We start from the raw sequence: 24,127 nt of genomic DNA on the forward strand, positions 1-24,127 counted from the left end.
TGTCCTGTATTTAAGGAAACGGTTGCTCTCCGCGCTAGCGGTCGCGTTAGCGGTCGCGCCTCATCAGCGCCGGAGTCACGCCTGAGTCAGCCCGTCTGCGCCCGTCCGCGCCTCGGACGTGCCTCAGGGCCATGGCATCACCGTATGGTCCAGCCACAACACTATACAGGTACCACCTACAGCGGATGCAACAATAAATTCAATAGCCTCCTCACATATTAAATATTAAATACTCGTCGGCATATTTGAAGGCTTTACAACCGGCGACACTTCCCTCCTGCAGGTTGCTAAAGTTGGGGTGGGAGAAGGACACCTGTCAAACCTGCCAATTATATATTGACCCTGTAGGAATAAAATCCACTCGGATTGAATCCAATAAGAACCATCTGAAATTAAAGTCAAAATCTTTTTCGTTCCTCAGCCTCAATAGTCGCTCTTTACCAATGCATAAAACAGAAATATTCAACTTATTACTAGATGAGACACCCGATGCACTGTTTCTAACTGAAACATGGCTTAAAGAGAGCTCGGGTCCAGACATAGCCATGGCACTTCCGGACACTTACGCTATCACTAGACTCGATCGTGATAAGAAACCCGGTGGCGGAATAGCAATTATTTTTAAAAAAACCTTCAGCTGCGAATTTAAACCTCTCTTATGTGGTAGTTGTGAAGCCGCAACCTTCAAACTTACGCTAGCCCCTAATTTCACTCTATCCGGAGTCCTTATTTATCGGCCTCCGGGGGCACCATCCAAATGGATGACAAATATGTCAGAACTCATTGGACCACTAGTCATGAGAACTGCCAACTTCACAATTTTAGGTGATATAAACTTACATCTAGAGGATGAGGACTGTTCCCTGGCCAAAGATTTTACAACTGACTTAGCATCTCTTAATCTGATTCTAAAAAACTCAGGGCCAACACATCGTGCTGGTCACCTGTTAGATCCTATATTTTCTAATCTCAACAACATCGTTACACATCCTGCCTTGCCCCTGCCCTGGTCTGACCACTATTTGGTTAAATTCACCCTTCAGGTTGATTTAACAAACAAAGATAATACATCTATACCTACTCAGTACATAAGGAAATGGAAACAACTTGACACGGAAAGTCTTAATGCTTTCCTGGAAGAGCATAGCCTTTGCACCAAGACAACAGTCCAGCAGCTTTCCTCTACAGTTCAAAATTGGCTCTTGGCAGCCATTGACTCCACCCTACCTAAAACAAAGCTAAAACAAAATACCCACCGTTGCCCTGCCCCCTGGTTCAATGAAACTCTAAAAAATGAAAAGACCAGATGTAAAAATTTTGAACGACAATGGAGAAGGAATTACTCACTAGCAGACAAGAAAAAATATAAAACTCAGTTAATAAACTACCAAAAGCTGTGTGGCAAAGCTAAAGCAGAATTTATCTGCACTAAAATCACGAATGCCTTAGACCACTCCAAACCCCTTTTTAAATTAGTAAAAGAGATGGCTGGTTCTAATACGTTACAACCTCAGCCTGAACTAAATAAAATACAATGTGACCTCTTAGCCGCCTTCTTTATTAACAAAGTTGACAAAATCCACCAAGACATTAATCAAGCTTCTAACAAACACCACTCAGCCTTTGAAGCTACATCCAACTGTGCATCATTTATTCCAGACAATGATACAAGTATCAATACAAAAGGGGGGACTGGGGTTGGACAGGTTACTATACTGCAGCAGGACCGATTGGCCTGCACCTGGTATTATTGACTAAACAAGGTCGTATACCTCTCTGCAAGTTTTGACCCTTCACTTTTACTTATTATTATTATTTTTTCACCGTGTGGTACAATCCAACTAGGTCCTGAAGAATTGCCATTAGGCATGAAACATGTTGACCAATAACTGAGGGTAGTAGTTTAGTTTACTCCAATAGTTTTAGGGTACATTTTCTCCCCTCATACACCACCACCCATTGTTTTTAACCAAGGGGGTCTACCACAGTAATAAAATGAGTTTGTGGACTGACTCACCTTTTTTAATCTAGCACTCACGTCACGACCACACCCCCTAGGCCCTCTCACACACATTCACCATATGGCGGGAACAAAAGATCTCCGATAAAGAGCCCCGGTTCCGGGAGCCCGTCAGACATTGCAGCGCCAGTCTGACGAGGAGCAGAGCCCATATGATGAAGCATGACACCTAGCTTGCTGGGTGTGTGAGGGTTCTAGTTCCAACAAGGGGATTCCCCCCACTCACTAGCACACACACACCCTTCTCCGTCACTCTTCCCGGGGAACTTTGTACACCCACTTTTGTGCAAAATGATACAAGTATTCCTGACTGCTCCATTCTGTCCGATGCTTCTCTCGTCACACTTGATGAATGGCCCTTACTGAAGCCTGACATGGTTCAAAGGTTGCTCAACACAATTAAATCAGGCTCACCAAAAGACCCTCTGCCATTCTCAGTTTTAAAGCAACTTAACAGCAATGTCCTCGCAACCATCACTGATCTTCTAAATGCTTCGCTATTGGAAGAATCTGTTCCCAGTGAATGGAAGCATGCGATGGTCCATCCACTCTTAAAGAAAGCCGGCGCAGACCCCAAGCTGCCAGCTAACTTCCGCCCTATCTCCTTGCTGCCCACCTTTGCAAAGATTTTAGAGAAGCACGTACACCGTTGCCTTACTGATTTTATTACCATTCACGACCTGTTACCTTCCCACCAATCGGGATTCCGCGCAGGCTTCTCTACAGAGTCCACCTTGCTGGGCGTAACTGAAAATATCTGTCGTATGGTGGATCAGGGCGAAACAGTGGCACTTGTGCTGCTTGACCTCAGCGCGGCATTCGACACCGTGTCGCATGCGGTCCTCGCCCAGACACTCCACTCCATAGGCATCCGTGGTGCGGCTCTCAATTGGATCAAGTCACTACTGAAAAATCGCACGTTCCAAGTCTTCTCACAAACTGCATGTTCTGACACCATGACATTTAAACACGGAGTACCACAAGGCTCTATTCTCAGCCCGTTGCTCTTCAACGTTTATATGTGTCCCCTTGCCAAAATAGTGGAGGAAACAGGACTCCTAATGTTTTCTTACGCTGATGACTCTCAGCTGCTCTTTTCTTTATCATCTGGTGACTCCGACAACTCCTCTTCTCTGCAACTCGGACTCAGTAAAATCGCTGAATGGATGCATACATTTTTTTTTAAACTCAACGGCGAAAAAACCGAGCTAATCGTGCTGTGAAAAAATAAAGAACTTTGGGGACCCCAACATTGGCCATCTGAAATGGGCATCCCCCCTACCCCTGTCACGCACGTCCGCAATTTGGCCGTCATCATTGATGACTCGCTCAATTTGCATCAGCAAGCGGTAAAAACCTCGGCTACCTGTTTCGCCATATTAAAATGGCTAAAAAAAATCTGTTGGATGCTGCCTGAAAACACCAAGAAAACTGTTGTCAATACTCTAATAACATCGAGGCTAGACTATGGCAACGTTCTGTACCTGGGGGCAAATAAAGCCACTGTCCGCAGGCTACAGACAGTACAAAATGCAGCAGCTAGACTATTATGGAAAATTCCCATCTCCACTCCAACTACTAAATATATCAGGAAGCTACATTGGTTAAAAATTGAAAACCGAGTCAAGTTTAAATCTTTATGCTTTATGCACAGGATTGCCACCAATACCGCTCCAAAATATCTGCAAAACCTGGTGCGCCCCTATCGTCCCTCCAGGCTCCTCCGGTCTTCCACGGCCAACCACTTTGAAATTCCAAAGATCAAGCTGTCACGCATGGGTGGCAAATCCTTCTCATTCCTTGGACCTTCACTTTGGAATTCAATGCCACATACACTGCGGTCTGAGCTGAGCTACATTAAATTCAGAAAGGCCTTAAAAACGTGGCTGTTTAATATTTAGTACTCTGAAGCCATATTAACAATTGGATCTACTGCGCCGGGAAACCCTTTGTTGGGTAGCTGTGCGCCCTACAAATGCAAGAAATAAATGAATAAATAAATAAACTCACTTGAAGGGGGCTAGAGATACCCCACAGGAGATGTTAATGTGGAGACAGTGCTTGATCTGAGCACATGGAAGACATTGATGGCCCTGAGTCTTCCAATACAGGAGGCAAGCTCAACAAGCCCTTGGAAATCCTTAGGTGGAAGTGGCTGTAGAGAGCAGGACTCTTCCTCTCTCACTCCAGAGGCTGCATGTAGCAGGCCAACACAGCAGTGCACAGTGCAAAGTGGCAGTCCCTCCTGATAACACAGCAATCAGTTTGTAGCAGTCCACCACGCAAGAGCAGTGTCAGGGTGGCAACTCCTCCTGATACTGCAGAGTCTCCTCAGGACCCCAAAGTGAACTACAAATATGGGGTCAGTGGTCCAGTTCTTATCCTCATTCCAGCCTTTGAAGCAGGTAAACTTCAAAGGAAAACCTCTGTAGTGCACACCCTGTACTTCCCTGCTCTGGCTCCAGACACAGTACAGGGGGTGGAGGCTTCTTTGTGTGAGGACAGGCACAGCCCTATTCAGGTGTCAGTGTCAAGTTTTCCCACCACTCTAGCTCAGGGAGGCCCATCAGTCTGGTGATGGGACATCTGGATATGCAGGGCACACCTCATCTCCCTTTGTGTGACTGTCTAGAGTGAATGCATAAACAGCCTAACTGTCCTCCTGACTCAGGCCAGTATCTAGAGAAAGGCAGAGGCATAGAATGGTTAAAGTAAAAAAAAAAGCAACTTTCTAAAAGTTGCAATTTTAGACCTGCAATTTTAAAAGCAGCTTCACTAAAAGATGTATTTGTAAATTGTGAGTCCAAAGACAACAAACTCCAATTTTCTAACCACTCCCAACTGAAAGATACACTTGTAAGATGTTACAAGGCAGCTCCAATGCTAACCTATGGGAGAGACAGGCCTTGCTATAGTAACAACACAATTAGCAGTATTTCACTACCAGAACATGTAAAACACAACAGTACATGTCCTACCTTTTAAATACAATCAACCCTGCCCAATGGGCTACCGTGGGCTTACCTTAGGGGTGCCTTATATGTAATAAGAGGGAAGATTTGGGCATGATAAGTGGATGCACTTGCCAGGTCGAAATGGCAGTTGAATACTGCACATACAGACACTGCAATAGAAGCTCTGAGATATGTTTGTAGAACTACTGAGTAGGTGGCACAATCAATGCTGCAGACCCTAGCATTTAATTTACAGGCCCTGGGTGCAAATAGTGCATTTTACTAGGGACTTACAAGTAAACTAAATATGTCATAGAAAACCCAAATATCAGCACTTGCACTTTAGCACTGGTCAGCCGTGGTAAAGTGCCTAGAGTCCTAAAACCAACAAAAAGAGGATCAGAAAAATGGGTGGAGGAAGGCAAAAGGTTTGGAGATAATCCTGCAAAAAGGGCGAGGTCCAAAAAAGTGCATATGAGTTTCTTCACTGTCTGTGCAGTGTCTGAAGGAGGCTAAGACAATTTCTGTATGTCATAAATGCCACTTTACTCTAGTCTCCTAATATTGTGCTGAGGACTTCACCCCTTCTGTTCTACCTTTTATAGTAGTGGGAAGATGACGATTGGCTCATTTATGTGTAGGACTCTCAAATGAAAGATGTTATTAAGGTGGTTCCTTACTTCAATCAGTGTGTGACCTCTAAGTTACGAATTCAGACCCTGGCAAGGCTTACATAGCCTTTTGTTCATCTACTCTGCATGGGAGCAAAGCTAAGCCTAGCTATTAACTAGTCTCTGGAATTAGAGATCACCAAGTAAAAGCAAACAGTAGAACTTTCAGAAAGACAACTGTAGACTTTTGTCCCCACAGCTTGTGCCTCCTGGATTAGAATTAAACAAGAGACAAAGGGCCAGATGGATGACACTTACATTTTGCAATTTGCAAATTGCGTCCCTTTGCGACTCGCAAAATGCAATGAACAACAGTGTCTCAGACACTGTTTGCGATTCTCAATGGGGTCGCAAATTGCACGCCTCATTAATATTCATGAGGCAAGTGCAATTTGCGACCCCATTAGGAATGGGTAGCACTCACAGGGATGGTGGCCTGCTGGGGTCAGCAGACCACCATGTCTGTGACTGCTTTTTCAATAAAGCAGTTTAAAAAAAAACTGCAGCCCCATATTTCTCCTTAAAGGAAAATGGGATGCCTTTAAAAAAGAAAAAGTAAAGTTTTCAGTTTTATTTTTCAAGGGCAGGCAGTGGTCCCTGGGACCACTGGCTGCTCTTAAAAAATATTTTCCCACCCATTCACAAAGGGGACGGGGTCCCCTGGTGACCTATTCCCGTTTGCGAATGCTTTACCACCTACTTGAAATAGATGATAAACTGCAAGTGTTTTGACACCACAAATGCGGTCACAAAACAATGGTACATACTATTTGGACTCGCTATTAGGAAGGGACACCCTTGGCACTCAACCTTTCTAATAGCAAGTCACAAACGCTATTTTGGGAGTCTGTGTCTCGCAAAATAGCGTTGGTACATACCACCACCATTTGTTTCGGTCGTAAAAAGAGTAGAATATCCTTTTGAGCCCGCAAAAGGCGGTGGTACATCTGGCCCAAAATAACTACCTCATTAAAAATTGCCTTTATCGCACTAGTTGACACTTCTTAAAATGTCAATATCGTTCCCATAAAAGGTCCAAACATCTCTTCTATGGTGAAGTTCAGCACCTAGAGGAAGACAACCCACTACAATGACTTGGTGGTGCCTCCTTTCATGGTTATGGAGCATTTTAAGGGGTTGTGATCTCTCTCGCTGTCTCTCTGCCTCTTTTGCTCTCTCTATGTTGTTTAGTGCAGGTGATTTCACAAGATATTTGTAGTAATTCAGACTACACAGGAAGTAGGTCCAAGTGGATTTATTCATATGAAGAACAGCTTAACAACCACAGGTAGCAGGAGAAGTCCTCACAGCATCAGCAATACAGTAACAGTAATAATATCAAGGGAAAACATTCTAAGTTACACAGAGTATTCCAAATGACATAGAAAGATTCCATATGACATCAAGTCATGGAATACCACACACCCCCCCTTTAAAAAAAATAAAATAAATAAATAAATAAAATAAAAAAATGCATAAATAACAAAACCCCAAAAACAACAAATAAAAACAAAACAAAGCCCCAAAGAACAATAATACTACAATAAGTTAAATTCTAATGTAATTTTTATACTTCGAAGGAGCACATTTCACACGCTCACTGCGTCTCAAGGGAATTTCTTCATTCTCTATATTTGATTGATTATCAATTTCAACACACGGATCAGGTCGAACATCAGAATTAATCACATCATCAGAATTACTTACAACCTCATTCTCTAAATTATCATAAGCCTCAGGCGTACCAGAAAAACCTCCTGAATTATGGTATGTCATTAATTTTCCCGGAACGGTAGTTTTCTGAGTGGAAGAAGCAACAAAAGGAGCAACAGAAGACTTGCATAAGGAGACTCTTCTCAAATTCCATATTTTACCTCCTTCCACTCTGATAGCTTTGCTAAAGATTTCAGTGACCTTGACTGGATCAGACCATCTGGAAACCCTCTTGTGAAATAATCCACCCTTTTTACACGAACTAGATCACCAATCTTTACACTGCAAGTATTATACTTCTTTTTGGCCGAATGTTGAATCATTTTCTCCTGGTACTTCCCAATTTTATCCTTTAACTCTTTAAAATCTACCTCATAAGGAGAATTACCTTTTAACCACCAGGGTAAAAGTCGAGAACCTGGTTTCCTCCCTCGTAACAACTCAAAAGGAGACAGACCAGTCACTGAATTGGGAGCCAACCGATAGGTTAACAAAGTGGCCTGAAGAGCTTTTTTCCATTTCAAACCACTCCTTACGGCTAATTGACAAGATTCCTTGATAACCCTGTTGTACCTCTCAACTTGGCCGTTGGCCTGTGGAAAATAATTTGAGGTTCTTTTATGCGTAATTCCACAATTCCTTAGAAAATCTTCAAATTCATCACTTATAAACTGTGGACCATTGTCTGAGATTAGTTCCTCTGGTAAACCTTCCCTAGCAAATATTTCATCAAGAAAATCAATTACCTGCCCTGAAGAAGTTTTCTCAACAATTTTCAATTCGGGCCATTTTGAGAAGTAGTCAACAAGAACTAATGCATACATTTCTTTACCAGATTGGTAACTGAAAGGTCCAATAATGTCAATGGCTAATCTCCGCCACGGGCCATCAGCATACTCAATGGGAGTGATGTCGACAGACAAACCCTTTACAGATTTGTCGCTCAAGGAGCAAGGAGAACAGTTCCTGACCCAACTATCCACCATGGCATCAACACCAGGCCACCAGTAATGTTCCCTAATACTCCTTTTAGTGGTGGACATTCCCATGTGCCCTTCATGTGCTAATTTGCAAATTGTTTCTCTCAAATTCATAGGAGGGACAATTTATTCAGATCTAACAATGATGTCCTGACATAACATCAAATCGTCTTTGACTTTAAAAAATGATGCCAAATCACCGGAAAGTTTCCTTTCCTCAGGCCATCCTTTAATTAAGAACCGTTTGACTTGATTCAAAACAGCATCATTTTCCATAGCTTCTGACCAAACTTTTTCAGAAAGAACCAAAGAGTTCTCTTGATTTGAAATTATATTAACGTCTGCAAACGAATATGCAACGTCACAATCAACCTTGTTCCCTACATCTACACTTGCTGGAAAACGTGACATGCAATCTGCATGGACATTCAAACGTCCTGGAATATATACAACCTCACAACGATATTCCTGTAATTTGGCTGCTAATCTCGCTAAGCGAGCAGTAAGAACTCTTCCACCTCCTGCAGCTAACATAGTGATCAAAGGTTTGTGATCGGTTCTCAAAGAGAATTTTGTTCCCCACAAAAATTGTCTAAAGTGCTGGGAAGCCCAAGTACAAGCGAGTAATTCTCTCTCAATAGTTGAGTAATTCTTCTCAGCATCACGTAGGGCTCGAGAAGCATATGATACAACAAACTCACCAGATTTGTCTTTTTGCATCAGAACAGCACCTAGGCCAACATTGCTAGCGTCAACATAAACTATACACTCCTTGCCCACAGAATAAGGTTTCAAAAATGGTGCTTCAGCAATTTTGCGTTTCAAAATTTCAAAAGAATCCTGTTGTTCTTTGCCCCACTCAAACTTTGCATTTTATTTCAATAAAATTCTCAAAGGGTGAACAATATCTGAATAATTTTTTACTAATTTACCATAAAATTCAGTCAGTCCTAAAAAAGAAAGTAATTGTTCTTTTGAATTGGGTAAGGATGCATTGACAATATTGTGAACATGGTTAATTTTGGGTTTAATACCATACTTTGAGATTTCATGTCCTAGGTACTCAACTTTCTGTTGTCTGAACTTGCATTTGGTATATTTCAGGGTAAGGCCCTAGATCGAACTTTCTCCAAAACCAAAGTTAAGTTCTCATCGTGTTCCATATAATCTTTCCCAAAAATCAAAATGTCATCCTGGAAAGCTACTGCTCCCTTGCAATCTGTCAGTAAGTCTTTCATTAGACGCTGGAAGACAGAGGCTGCACTTGCCAACCCAAAAGGCATGCGCAAATATTGGAACATACCTTCAGGGGTAACAAAAGCAGTTAGTTTTCTCGAGTCTTCATGTAATTCTACTTGGTGGTAGGCACTAGCCAAGTTAATAGAAGAAAACACAGTAGCACCTGATAATGTTGCAATTAACTCATGTATGTTTGGCAAGGGATGTTTATCTACCCATATTTCCTTATTGAGACTGCGAAGATCCGCACATAAGCGAAGTTCGCCAGAGCTCTTAAGTGATATCACAATGGGCGAAACCCAAGGAGAGGATTCAATTGGCTCAATTATGTTTCTTTTGACTAGGTCATCCAGAATTACTTTTAATTTGGGTCTATACGCTAAAGGAACATTCCTTACCCTGTGCCTGACAGGAACCGCATTATCATTTAGAATAATTTTGTGCTTGAAATCAACATATTTCCCCAACTTGTCATTGAAAATCTCAGGAAACTTTTCTAACACACTCTTAGTGAAACAAACATCGCTAGATGCATCTAAGGTTAAGTTTACCAATGAATTGGTAATAGACTTTTCAAGTCGGGGTTCATCAACATAAACTGGTGGATTGGCATTGGGATCTAATTTGATTCCTAAGTCATGTTGGTGAGGCCAACCAAGAATGGACACACCCTTGGTAGCTACATAAACTTTTGTTCTGATGTCCCAGTTCTTAAAAGATAACTTGGCCCAAAAAAAACCCTCTAGAGCAATCTTTTGTCCCGTGTACCCACCAGGATATATGTCTGGACTCAATAATTCCCTCTGATGCCACAATTGTTCGAAAATATTCTTACCAATAATGGTGTACCACGCACAAGAGTCAACAAAAATCTCAATAGGTTTGTCATCCACAAAAATTGTACAAGAAGGAAAACTCTTTTGAAAACTCTCATCAACAGAAAGAATGCAATTCAAGCTATTAAGAACTTCTTCTTCTTCAGGTGAAATGTAATAAATTTTTTGACCAGACTTACACACATTACCAAAATGCCCTTTTTTCTTGCATTTGATGCACACTTTGTCCCAAGCAGGACAACCCTTGTAATTGCCAACATGGTTGGAACTACCACATCTATAGCATAATATCATACCTCTCTTAACAAAACTCCTATTGTCATTCGCATTTCTTGCATATTCTTTTTTGAAGCTGGGTTTAGTGTTGAAAGCACTCGAAGTGGGATAACTGGTTTGATTTTTAACAATAGCTACTTCAACTTCAGGAACATGTGTTTTCTGATTTTTCCCTCTAATTTCAGAAACAAATATTTCAGAATGTTCTATACCTTTGGCTATATTTACTACTGCAGCTAATGTAGTCTCAGTCCCTAACCAGAGTCTTTCTTGGATCTTTTTACTTTTCGTCCTCATCATGATTTGATCCCTGAGGACTTGCTCATATGATATGGTTTCGAAGGAACAGGTGCAAGCAAGTGAACGTAACGCTGCGACATAATCTTCGATTGTTTCATCAGATTTCTGTTCATGAGAATAGAATTTAAACCTTTCCATCACAGTGTTTATCCTTCTACCAAACCGAATCTTCATCTGTTTAGAAGCTTTATTAAATACATCTAAGTCACCAGCATCCTCCAAAGGTGGTAGATTATCAAATTCCTTTATTCCTGCACCACCGAGACAATGCCTTAAAAGAGCAAGTTTCCTTTTTGCAGAGCAATCCTCTTTTTCTAAGACATCCACATATGTAATAAACATAGGAAACCAAAGGTCCCATTCTATAGGAGGATCACCTGCAACTTGAAGAAAATGGGGTGGTGCTGCAATATTAGACATCTTGGCAATAACAATCAATAACAAGATACAATAGAATACTATTAAAGCAGTATAAATAACTAAGTAAAGGAATGTAGAAACAGAAAAGTTTTTATACTTCTTTTTTTTTTTAAAAAGGTGTGTAAATCACCGTGGAGATTTGCAGGAAAGTGTTTCAAGAGGGTGTGCAAATCACCGTGGAGAGTTGCAGCAAAGCGTTTTGAAGATTCGTGAAAACAATTTCCAATTTACACTTTAAATTCAAGAAAACACGAAGCTTTTGCTTCAAACTGCACCAGGCCGCCGTGAGCGTCTAATTGTGCGCGATGACGTGCATGGTGACGCTGGTATCCCAGAATGCAGCGCAAATGGTCGGTAAAGCAAACGAACTCAGGGACGCTCGAGGCTCAAGGTGAGTTCTTGAGTATACTTTTGAAAATAAACAAGCCAGAGAAAAGCGTGCAAGTAGACAAAACTTCGGATTTTAAGAGTGAAAACCGCTCGATAAATGCGGTCGAGTATCAGTAATGAAAGCCAGACATTGGGTGATCAGTAATGAATGCAGCTAATAGGGTTTTGAGAAATTTCAGATATTGGCGCTCTACCTGTAGTATACGTTACACCTGTAGGAAGACAAATTCTAAAAGTGGTGCGTCTAGAGCGAACGGAATCACCCTAAAACCGTCCCAAGACAATCTAAGATTACCGTAGACAGTACACAGCAAAGCTCTCGCAACCACAAACAGTGTGAATAAAAAGACAATGTCACAGTAAGGTAACAGAAAGCAGCAGATCTCAGAGTTCGTGTTCTTTTTCAAACGGAAGGTTTAATTTGATCCAAAATCAGCCGACACGTGTTTCATCGCGTTGAAGTGGAGTCAACACGACTCTTCAGGGCTGGATACCCCAGGTTTGTATGGGTCGATATGTAGAAACGTACGAGGCGGTTGGAGTGTAAAACCTAAGAGTATATTGACGGATATATCAATATATAAGGAGTACAAAGAACCCTGGTAACGGGTTAGGCAGAAAAACGTTTACAACGATGTTGCGCTGTGTTGAGCAATGTTGCTCGTTGTTTCCAAAAGAGACTAAACACGTGTAAGTGTTTAGCAGTACCGGGAGGGGATTCGACTGGTCAAGTGCTTAAAAGTCGAGTTCCGAGTAAGATTCTCTTCAGCCGATATCCCTCCTCAGTTGGTTCCCGGTCGCCGTGTTCCATGGAATATACTCTTAGGTTTTACACTCCAACCGCCTCGTACGTTTCTACATATCGACCCATACAAACCTGGGGTATCCAGCCCTGAAGAGTCGTGTTGACTCCACTTCAACGCGATGAAACACGTGTCGGCTGATTTTGGATCAAATTAAACCTTCCGTTTGAAAAAGAACACGAACTCTGAGATCTGCTGCTTTCTGTTACCTTACTGTGACATTGTCTTTTTATTCACACTGTTTGTGGTTGCGAGAGCTTTGCTGTGTACTGATCAGTAATGAAAGCCAGAAATTGGGTGAGGATAGAGGAAGCGTAGCGTAGTAACAGTCTGAAAAAAGGCTCACCGTCTGAAAGAGGCTCACTTACGTTTGAGAAGTACTGCCCAATAAGTCCTTTATGGCTGAAAAATGCGTGAAGGAGCTTCTTAGCGCTGAAAAGGAAGAACTTTCCTTTAATGTCCTTTGCATTTAAAATGAAGAAAACAGGTGAACGCTGTCTTCAGAAATCCACTGCTCCCAACGTCGCCAGTAATTATGTAGTAATTCAGACTACACAGGAAGTAGGTCCAAGTGGATTTATTCATATGAAGAACAGCTTAACAACCACAGGTAGCAGGAGAAGTCCTCACAGCATCAGCAATACAGTAACAGTAATAATATCAAGGGAAAACATTCTAAGTTACACAGAGTATTCCAAATGACATAGAAAGATTCCATATGACATCAAGTCATGGAATACCACAATATTGTTTTGTGTATCATGTGTTTATAGTTTCTCCTGACAGGACAGGACTTTGGGACATTTAATTTTCTCTCAAATTCCATCCATCAGTGTTATTGCGAATGCATTTAAACCAATGACTGGCCATGTCAACACTTTGGTAACAATCATATACTGTTCCGAATTTAGAAGCTATAAATCACATCAACATATATTTTGCTGTGACATGGATTGACTCAAAATTTGTTTAACTAAATAAAGTGTGTGTTCGAAAGGACAAGCATTGTTGAAATGTACAATAATCAGGTCAATCCAATAAAAATTTAAAGCATGCTTAATTATAGAATTGAAACATCTGCTAAAGGAAATGGTTTTGATTTTCTTCCACTGCAGTGCAAATTTGCACGTTCCCTCCACGATCACATTTCATTAAAACACTTGTGAGCAGGAGCCAGTCAGTCTCTATTCTCTAGACTGGGATTGTGGCATTAATTAAAAAGGGGTGCAATGAATATATGGGGGTGTATTTACCGAAAATAGTGCAATGAAATCCTGCATGAAAAAATCTCATGATGCATGTGAATGGCACAATTTTCACTTAGTTAAAATTACTACGTGTTGCAGTGGCGGCTGCTGCGAAAGTAAAGTGGGGGGTGGGCAGGGGTGGGAGGGAGAATGGTATATTAATAGTGAAAAAAACATGCCTGTCCTCGTCGACGATGGACACCTTTGTGGTTCTGTGCTCCCGGCAGTCACTGCAAAAGCTCAGGCTCCCCGTTCAATCAAGACGCTGCTCTCATGCTATACCTAGCATGAGAGCAGCACCAGGACTGGTCAGAGTGGCCTGGTCTGCTGCTCAGACAGTGCATGGGAGTCAGCGTCGGATTGGTAACGCGGGCATTCGGGCAATGCCCGAGGGGCCGGTGTCTGAGTTCTGCTGTGGGCTGCTTTTTTGAGCAGTCTGAGGGGCCATTTGGGCGCTGTCTCTATTGTTTGAATACAGCCAGCGGCCCAGTAGGTGTCTGAGTGGCCTTCCTAGAGGCAGATGGGCGTTCATTACCTCCATTTAGCAAGAGGTGTTACTCTCTTTGTCTCGCTGGCCTGCCCATTAATGTGTGCACATACTGAGCGGGGGCAGGGCGCCTGAGTAGAAGTGGCCTAACTTGTTTCCCCACTGTAAACTAACACGTGCATTTTTTTTTACCCCCTCCTAAAGTTTTTTTTATAAGATTATGCCAAAGCAGTAATTTGAGGAGTGATTATGCAAATGTGGGCCGATTTTTTTTTTTGCGTGCCCGGGCCGATTTTCAATCCCAATCCAACCCTGATGGGAGTCTGTACTGTTTCTCTAACCCAGCTATGCAACACAGCGGTGTTAGGAAAATAGAAGTGTGCATGCCAGTTTGGACGGCCTAAGATGAGTGGCCAAAGTGATATGTGCACTTTACAGTCCCCATCACTCCTCCCCCTGCCATGGCCCGGCCGGCCCCACCCAACACTGTCTCAGTCAGTCACAATAGAATAAAATGATTTTATTGTTTTATTATCATTTTGTTTTTCTGTGACTGACTTTGACCAGTGGGGCGATGCTCCTCCGCTATTACAGAGGAGCGGCCACTGACGTGTTGTGTGCTGATGATGTCATGAGCCATGTACACGCAAACAATCTTCTGTTTGGTTGAAGCGAAACATTATTTAGTGTTGTGCCATGGTGCAAACACAGAATGAGAGATGGCATGCTCGAGTACAATTATCTTTTTGAAGGTGACTGCCCAATGGGTATAACAGAATTCTCATGAAAATTGCACTTATATTGTGGTACGCAATAACCTTTTAGCCTTTTTTTTATGTCTGTTTCATTTTGTGTGACTGTTCCACACACGGCCAAATCACGCTACCTCGTGTAATTTTAGGTAACATGGCTTTGCGTGGAATCCTGGGGTTGTTGTTTGCAATGTTTCTGCTCCATTACACCCCCTTTGCATGAATTGCCGGAAGTTTCACGCTATTCCACACAATGAGGTTTTGTATTGCACTCTCATTCATTTTCAGCGCAAATTAACCTTTTGTGCACATAGGTTGATCAGTGTATATTGTTTGTGTTGTTTGGTTTTGCTGAACATCTTTGTCGCCGGCGACAGCCTGCGCCTTGTAAGACAAACCTGGGCCATCATTTCCATCATATAGTCACTGTATGTCAAGAACCAGATCATGAATATGCCTTAATTTTTCTACCTCTGATTATTTAAAGTTGGTTTTGTCTTTTAATTAAGGTGCATGGAATACAGATATTACATATCCTAATTACGGGAAACAAATTGTGATGGAAGTCAGTAGTACACAATATATTATGCAACACTAAGTTATGCTATTGCATTTTTTATAGTGAAGTTTCTGCTTTTGTTTTCACGTTGTAGTGTCAGTCTGGTAAATTTTAATCAGATTCTGAATTTTACATCAAAGACCTGGCCGAACCAATTTGTGATGATGTGTTATAGATCTCCTCCCAGTTACGCGACTTGACTCTGGATCACAACACATATTAGACTTTCCCCAATGCATGTGCTTGGGGATAAATAAAGGAGAGATTTGTCCAAACAACTTTTAACCTCGTTTCATAAAAGCTGATTTGTGGAGGCTACTGCATGACAAAAATATTCGTGTGTGAATATTTGCTGTGCTGCATTTTGGTGTGGTGGTAATTTGTGTTGTTTTCGTGCTGCATTATTCCACTATGTTATTTTTATTTCGTAATGTGGTTGTTGCTTTATAGTCTGTTAACCCCTTGCGTGCTACTGTCGGCCGTTGGCCGACGGCAGCACTACCTCCCTAGTGCTGCTGTCGGTCAACGGATGACGGAGCCCCGCCCACTCTTCAGAACGCCCGCATTAGGGCGTAAAAACCGCGCGGTTAAGGCGTTAATTTGTGTTGCATCCTGTTATTTTTTGTTGTGATATTGTGGTTTGCGTTTTGTTTGGTTGTGTCAACAAACGCTATTAACTTTCCACACAAAAGCAGCACATTTCTTTAGAGTGCCAGTGACTATCTGAGGTAGAACATACCTCCGCTCCAGTTCCCCAATCTGACCAAAACTATTGTTTAGGCCATGCCTTAAAGTAGCAATTCTAGTGGTCACCTTATGTGACACACCCCTTTGTATTATTCTTTGAGCTGGTCGTGTATGACATTTGGTGTTTAATGGTAAAGATAGGAGGGCTTTGCTGTTTGCTTGCACATCTTCTAAGTCAATTGGTAAGCCTATTTCAAAGTGGAAAGGAGATCAATCAATCAATCAGCCATTTGTAGAGCGCGCTACTCACTTGTGAGGGTCTCAAGGCGCTGGAGGGGGGTGGGCAGGGCGGACTGGCTACCGGGCCGTTTGGAATGCTGCTGAGCTGGGGGCTGATTTCATTAATGGGGACCTGCGTGAGCTAAACAAAATTAGTTTTGCTTTCAGTATTTCGATGCACACGCAGGTCTCCATGGACGAAATAAGCCCCCACTGCAGTAAAATCAGGCAGCAGCTCGACAGCATTCCACACTGCCCGGTAGCCAGTCCGGCCCTGGGGGTGGGGGATTTCGCAGTTACTGATCGAACAGCAAGGTCTTGAGATCTGTGTGTCTATGTAGATTCTTGGTGGGATTTTGGGTACCTTAATAGTCAACCTTGTTAGATATATGTTAGGAGGTCTGTTAAATTTGTTATGTCGGATGAAAAGGAGCTATTTATCGTTAAATAAGTGCTGACGGGACCTTCAGCCCTGTTTGTACCCTGATCTAACTTGTAGCACTTTGCTACATAAATACAATATTAATCACTAACTTTCTGTAGGTTCTGAAAGACCCTTTGCTGTTGCAGTCGCCTACAGTGAAGTAGTGTAGACCAGCCCCTTGCCAGAGGAGTATGCGTGTCTTCTTGGGCGTGTCTCGTGCTGATTCTGTTTCCATTGGCACCATGAATTCTAGACATTGGTCACCCTTATGTGTCAGTGCACCTTGTAGGGTCTCCATGAAAGTGAACCAGCTCCTCAGCATTGCTACTTTTCTTTTAATGGACTAAGTCCGTGGGTGAAGCAAATAAGAAGGAACTATTGCTAACCTGTTTGAATGAAGACACAGACCAATGGACCCATTAAGACCTGTGTGCAATGTTGTGCAAAAGATTGTCTTCCCAGCCCATGGCTGCATTTAGTTTCTGGTGAATAAGTGAATGAGGTAGCAGACTGATGAGAGGGGGTGTGTGGGGGCGTTGGTGGTCATCCTATTGTTAGCCCTTTCAAGAGGCAGCAACAGTTTATTAACTGACAATTGATAGCTCCCCTGGGAGTTCAAAATGGCTAGAAACAACCCATCACCCACTGTAAACCAGAGGGTAGATTGTTGTGCGTCACTTTGGGGCGGTGCCGTCCATCTATACTGCAGTGTTTAGAAGCACGTCTAACAGGAAGAGGGAGGATGGACTCTCCATGTAGAGTTTACAGGCTGGGCAAAGACACTGGAAATCTCTTATTTTCCTGCTACAACACATCTGTGTGCATCTACACCTTGTAAAGGAGTCTTTGCGACTCCTGTGCAGGGACTAGCTGTTCCTTCGATGCACTGTAGTATTTTAAGGCAGTTACATGCATTATAAGCCGGCGGGTAGCAATGCAAGCAAGACATTTGTGTCAGCACAGGACAGCTCACTTTGCAGAAGGCTTCAACTAAAATTCCTCTCCATTTGTGCTGGTTTCAGAGTTTCAGAACTTTTTAAATCAGTCTGTACGTGCTCCTTTTTTATCCTGAATCCCCTGGGGTGAGGCTTCTTCAGCAGTGACGGCTGGTGGAATTTGAAAGTGGTGATGCGTAAGAGCAAGGAAATAATTATAAAGAGCAAGGGAACCTGACATTTATGAAGGGGGTTGGCGGGGGTTTCCCCCTGAGAACATGTTTTTATACTGGTGTATATTTGGTGCAATTTTCAGCGCTATTTCTATGTTAAATGCACCAAAAATAGAGTTCTTATATGTCTTTAATAAGAAAAACTGATAAAATACTTAATACAATTTCTAATTTGCCAAAGAAGTCTGACCTCCGAATGGGGCTAGAGTACCAAGCAGGGCTGCTTGGGCTCTACCCTTTACAGTATAAAACACATAACATAGGATCATAAACTTCCACAAAGAGAGAAAAAGCATTCTTGTGAGTTTGTGTTCTAAACAATAGATAAGATATCTCTAACTGCACGTCCAGGTACTGCTGATGTTAGAAATGGAGCGTGTTGGCTGACCTCGGATAGCCATCTCATTGGAGGGGCACCACTGATTTTGAAGGCACTGATTCTGCAATGCTGTGCATGGATAATGTCTTTCGTTGTCTCGGTTGGCATGCACATCACCTCTCGCACACAAGCAGATTCATTCATAGAGATAGGTCTGAGATGTATCCTACAAGGCACAATGCTGAGCCATTTATCCTTTGTGTACAGAACGCAGACACCAAGCAGAGGGATTAAGTGTTTTACTACTAGCACTGCAGGGCACATATTTCTTTTGTTCATATAGATGAACAGTGAAAATGGCATTCTTACAACTGCCAGTAGATGAGATAGGAAGGAGAGAACTATTTTGACAGTAACTAATTATCACCAATTTGTATTTCTGTATATATTTCTAGTGGAATGTTAAATTTTTTTACTTTATGCTGAAAAAAAGGTATGCAACCAGGGCCTGGGCATGCATGAATACATGTTTGTTTGTGAAAGACCAAAGAGGTGTGAATAGATGTGTGTGAGATCAAGAGTTCCTAGGTTTCTATGCAAGCATGGGGATGCATGTAATTTTGTGTGGCGGCACATGTTTGTGCAAAAAAGTGCATGCACACATGTAAACATGTGTCTATGCATGCATTTGAAGGAGCTGGGTTCCACATTCTAGATTTACTCTGGACGCCCTGGTCGATGTTTCTTTTTGTCTGCTTGCAAGTGTGGAGGGGGGAAAAATCATTAGCCAATTATGCATTTCCATTCCAATGAACCATGACTCTGAAGGATCACAGACTCCAACGCCAAAGTTTAGTAGGTTTATTACAAAGTCAAGAACAGTTGGACATACACACACCTCAAAATGAGGGTGTAAAAATACATTAGAACTAATACAAAGCCAAACCTATGGGTGAAATTAGGACGGTGCAGCATGAACAGAATAACCAATTCCAGGATCAGGACACTCAGATATCAAGAGTTTCCCTCATTGGAGGTTTGTAGGTGAAAAGCATTAATCTGCCCCTACACTCCTAGTAACATGACACCCCTACTTAGCATTCCCCAGGCAAGTTCTGTAAAGGTGTTAACTCGTGAAGGCTTCCTAGTAAGACCATTCACAATGAATGGGTCAAGAAGCGTAAAGCTGCAAAACTTGTTCTAAGATTCTCTCTTTCTCATTGCAAGGCAGAAGTTCCCAGACTCTGTCCCTAACTCCAGTAGATGAACCTGTAAAATATGTCCCACGATGCTACACAACATCGCTCCATCCCCTCATTATAGGTAACTTTCCGTTTGGCAATGATGCTCCCAGGCCTTGGCTCGATGACCTTGATTCCCAGGCTCCCTCCGGTGAGAAAGAACTGACCCACATTATCAGCATCGCTGCTCACATGTATCTTCTCCTCCCTAACCCTAACTTCTAAAATAAAGACAACATTCTAACTAACAAGGATGAATTTCTCCACCTGCAACAGAAACGTGAGAAAGACACATTCTACATACACATGAATTTTACTAGCAAATCTTAACGTGAGAGGGACCAGGGAGAAATACACTTTAGGCCTCCAGAATTCGGCCAACATAAGAGACAGCACATTTACTTCATAAGGCACACTCATAAGTGGACATCATTACGGTGCACATTTAAATCAATTCATTACATAAGCACACTAATCATGAAATTCTCGTTAGCCACATGTACAATTCTACAAATTAAAGTTATCATCTAGACACATATAATTTCAACCTTGGTTTTCTTCACGTTTTCCACTGAAAAACCTCTAACAATTCACTTTACACATTATTTCCGTACACAAGCTACTAATTCAAATATTACCGAAATATAGGATTATATGCGGGCGAGAATTACTCATGATTATAATGCACCCCTACAAACTACAGAGCAAATTACGCTCTATCACATTTGTGTGTAGGTGTATATCTGAGTATCTGTGCAATGCAGTGAGTGCTTGTGCAAGTGTTTGCAAAAACAATTGTGTGTTTAAGTATGTGTATATGTGTGTTGACTTTGGGGAAACATCTTTATGTGCAAACGTATGGGCACAAATGTGCCACAGCTTATTCGGAGAGCTCGAGCGGAGTATGTGGCCGATAAAATCTTGGCTAGCACCAATCCCGCTAAGACGATCTTCTCCTTGCTGAAGGGCATGAAGAGTGCAGGCGATACGGGGGGTTCCCTGATCTCCTCGAACCATCAGTGTAATGAGTTGGCACAGTATTTTGTGAACAAAGTCGAGAAGATATACCTTGGTTTACCTACCCCGGATTTGTCAGTTGAGGCGGCGGACCCGGGGGCTATCAGTCCTAAGGTGGGAAACAGCCTGTCATCTATTCCTCCCTTTACACACATGGAATTCGAGTCCCTTTGTTTGAAAATTAATTCAGGCTCACCTGTCGATCCTTTGACACCTGCCCACTTTCGCCAGTTTCATGCTCTTATTTCCCTGCTGCACATCAATTTGGTCAACCTCTCTCTGGCTTACGCTTCCGTACCTGGGGCGTGGAAACAAGCAAAAGTCATTCCGTTGCTTAAACCCTCTCTGGACCCAGCTGAGCCGATCAATTACCACCCTATTTCCCAGCTGCCCCAGCTGCCTTTTTTGGCGAAGCTGGTTCAATCCCATGTGAATTCCACTCTCGCTAACTTTATTGAGCAGAATGCCATCCTGCATCCATCACAGCATGGCTTCCGTGCACGCCACAGCACCGAGTCCGCCCTGCTGGTAGTGACCGAAACTGTCCGGGCTAGACTGGATGCCGGGGCCTCTGCGGCCTTAGTCCTTTTAGACTTAAGTGCCGCTTTTGATACCATCTCCCATGCGATACTTCTAAGGCGCTTGCAAGAAATCGGCATCAGGGACGCAGCTTTGAACTGGTTTCGGTCTTTTTTGGAGGGGAGGTCCTTCCAAGTCTCCGTGCCTCCTTTTCACTCGCAGGAGTTTGCTTTGCATCAGGGGGTGCCGTAGGGCTCAGTCTTGAGCCCTGTATTTTTTAACATCTATGTTGCCAAAGGAAGGGGCTTGTCATTGGTGTGGTATGCTGACGATAACCAATTGGTGATCGTCTTTTCTAAGAAATGCTGTACCAACCTGGACAAGTTCAAAGAGGACCTCTCATTAGTTGCAGACTGGATGGCAGTAAACTGCTTGCAGTTAAACGCCAGCAAATCCGAGATCTTACTGTTTGGGAAGGATCAGGATTTGTGGTTCCGAGCAGTGTTGGCCGGATCGCCTCAAACCTGCCCCCTTGCCCAAAACCTGGGAGTGTGGTTTGATAGTGGCCTGACTTTCAACATTCAACCGAAAGTTGTGGGAGGGACGTGCATTGGACTTTTGCGAGGCTTGAAACCATTGCTGGGTTTCTTTCCCCCAAACGTGCGCCAAACCATTGTCCAGGCGTCAATTTTATCCAGACTGGACTATGGCAATTCCCTTTACTTGGGCGTGACCAAGGCCAGTATTAGGCGTCTGCACAGAGAACAGAATGCAGCAGCTCGCATGCTGGTGGCCCCTCCGAAATCCTATTTTGTTTCTCACTGCTCCGTAAACTTCACTGGCTGCCTTTGGAGAAGCGCATTCAATTTAATTCTCTCCGTATGTCGCATAAGATCTTGACTCCACAGGCACCTCTCGGGTTGGCCAACCTGTTAGAGTTTTATGTGCCACGGCATCCTCTCAGATCAGCCGATCAAGCTTTGGTCTGTATGCCGCGCGTTTTGAAAGCTAGAGCTGGGGGTCATTCCTTTCGCAGTTTGGCAGCGAACCTCTGGAATTCGCTCCCTGTTTCCATTAGAGCAATCTGGAACCACCAAGCTTTCCGAAAAGCCATCCCTGCTTAACTTTCCATTTTTCTCCTGGATTTCCTGCCTAAGGTCTGTGGTCGCGCTAGGACGCCCCGTCGCTGGGGAAGCTATGTGCCATACAAATCTGAGAAATAAATAAATAAATGTGTGTGTGCATGTATATGAGCAGGTGAATGGGTGTGCATGGAAGTGTGTGCACAGCATTGATGTACGCATTCAAGCACGTGACTGCACATCAATAAAAGTGTACAATTTAGCAAGTGGATTGCAGCAAGTCTTTATGCAAAAGTGTGTTTTCTAGAATGTGTGTGTGTTTGTTCAGTTAATATTGGTGAATCATTGAGTGCCATTTTAAGATGAGCAAGAATTGCCAAGTAATCTGAGTTTAGAATGACTGCTATAGCGGCTACTCTTTGAGGAACAGCTTTCAAGTAATGACTGGTGCCGGTTATGACCCTGCTGAGCTTTAGTGAATCTCTTGTGTGCAAATAGGCAGCAGAAATAAGTCAGAACAGGCAGGCACAGAGGTCAAATCAAATGACAATTATATTGAGTTAATTCAGACTGGCTAAAAGCCGAGGGCACTGATTTACAAAGGTGGAAAGTGTACTCTCTTCAAAATTCCAAAAAGTGTTTTTTTTTTATACCAAAAAAAAGTTTTATTGTATAAACCAAAATTCTACATTCATACAGACAGCGAACCATACATGATACATCTACTAAAGATTAACAGCCATCTTCAGACTTTATTCTTTCATTTCTCCAACTTCTTCCTCCTCTTCCACTCCTCTGATATAGAGGACATTGTTACACCTTATCAGGACTTCACCCAGATGTCCAGATAACGCCCCATCAATGTATTCTTCTGTGTTTGCCAGCTGCATGTTCATATATCCATCAACAGATACTAGATAACCTTTGTATTCCATTCCCCATTTTAGTTTGACCATTACTGGCTTGCCAGTCAGTCCATTGAGGAAAGGCTTTGGGTTCAGCGGCAAACTCATGCTGGGTTAATTCTGCCCCACCCCCACCCCGGTGACAGTGCCATTGGTGCACTAAGAGGCAAGACACTCATCATGCGAACACTGTATGTGGCTCTGCTTCTTATAGCTACACCAACACTAAAATCTGTTAAATCAGACACACTAGTCTTGCACTGCTGCCCCCCACCGGTATGTGAATGTGCTTAAAAATACAATAGTACAGAAAAAGGAAGAAGGAAATGTTTGGCTAAGATCACACAATTTGGTTTAGTGGGAAGCCGCAAAGAATCAATTTTTTTCTGGTTTCCCCTTGCATAAATCAGCCACTAAATGGGTATCTGTTTGTGTCTCCTTGTTACCTGAATGGTTAACACTTTGTTTTCACCTCTGTGCATGATGAGGGTAGAGCCAAAGTGGGAGGCAGAAGCTGTGTGAAAGCTCTGCTTGTAGACTTTAACCGCATGCGTGGGGCCGCTATTTTTGCGCTGCGCGGCTTTTTTCAAAAAGCCGCGTTACATGACGAGCTGAGCTCGTCATGAGCGTGCGAGCGGCACAACTCATGACGAGCTCAGCTCGTCATGAGCGCAGAAGGGGTTAACGGGCCAGGCGTCAGAGGGCAGAAAGACTGCAAGAGAGACCGAGATATAATGCAACTTGAGATGGAGGGGAGGGCATCAAGTTCGTGTGCTGAAGGTACAGAAAAGAAATAGCACTGTGTTTTACACCTACCAATTATTAGTTAAGTAGTGCAC

At 42.8% G+C, this 24,127-nt stretch overlaps 1 protein-coding gene and 1 pseudogene across 4 annotated transcripts in view; one reads left to right on the forward strand and one right to left on the reverse strand.

Moving 5' to 3' along the window:
* LBHD2 (LBH domain containing 2) overlaps nt 1–24,127 on the forward strand; it is a 341,263-nt gene that overhangs the window by 124,058 nt on the left and 193,078 nt on the right. The window lies entirely within an intron of this gene.
* On the reverse strand, nt 23,052–23,396 carry LOC144782776 (small nuclear ribonucleoprotein F pseudogene; annotated as a pseudogene).

This window comes from Lissotriton helveticus, chromosome 9 (genome assembly GCF_964261635.1).
Source record: "Lissotriton helveticus chromosome 9, aLisHel1.1, whole genome shotgun sequence".
Classification (NCBI taxonomy): domain Eukaryota; kingdom Metazoa; phylum Chordata; class Amphibia; order Caudata; family Salamandridae; genus Lissotriton; species Lissotriton helveticus.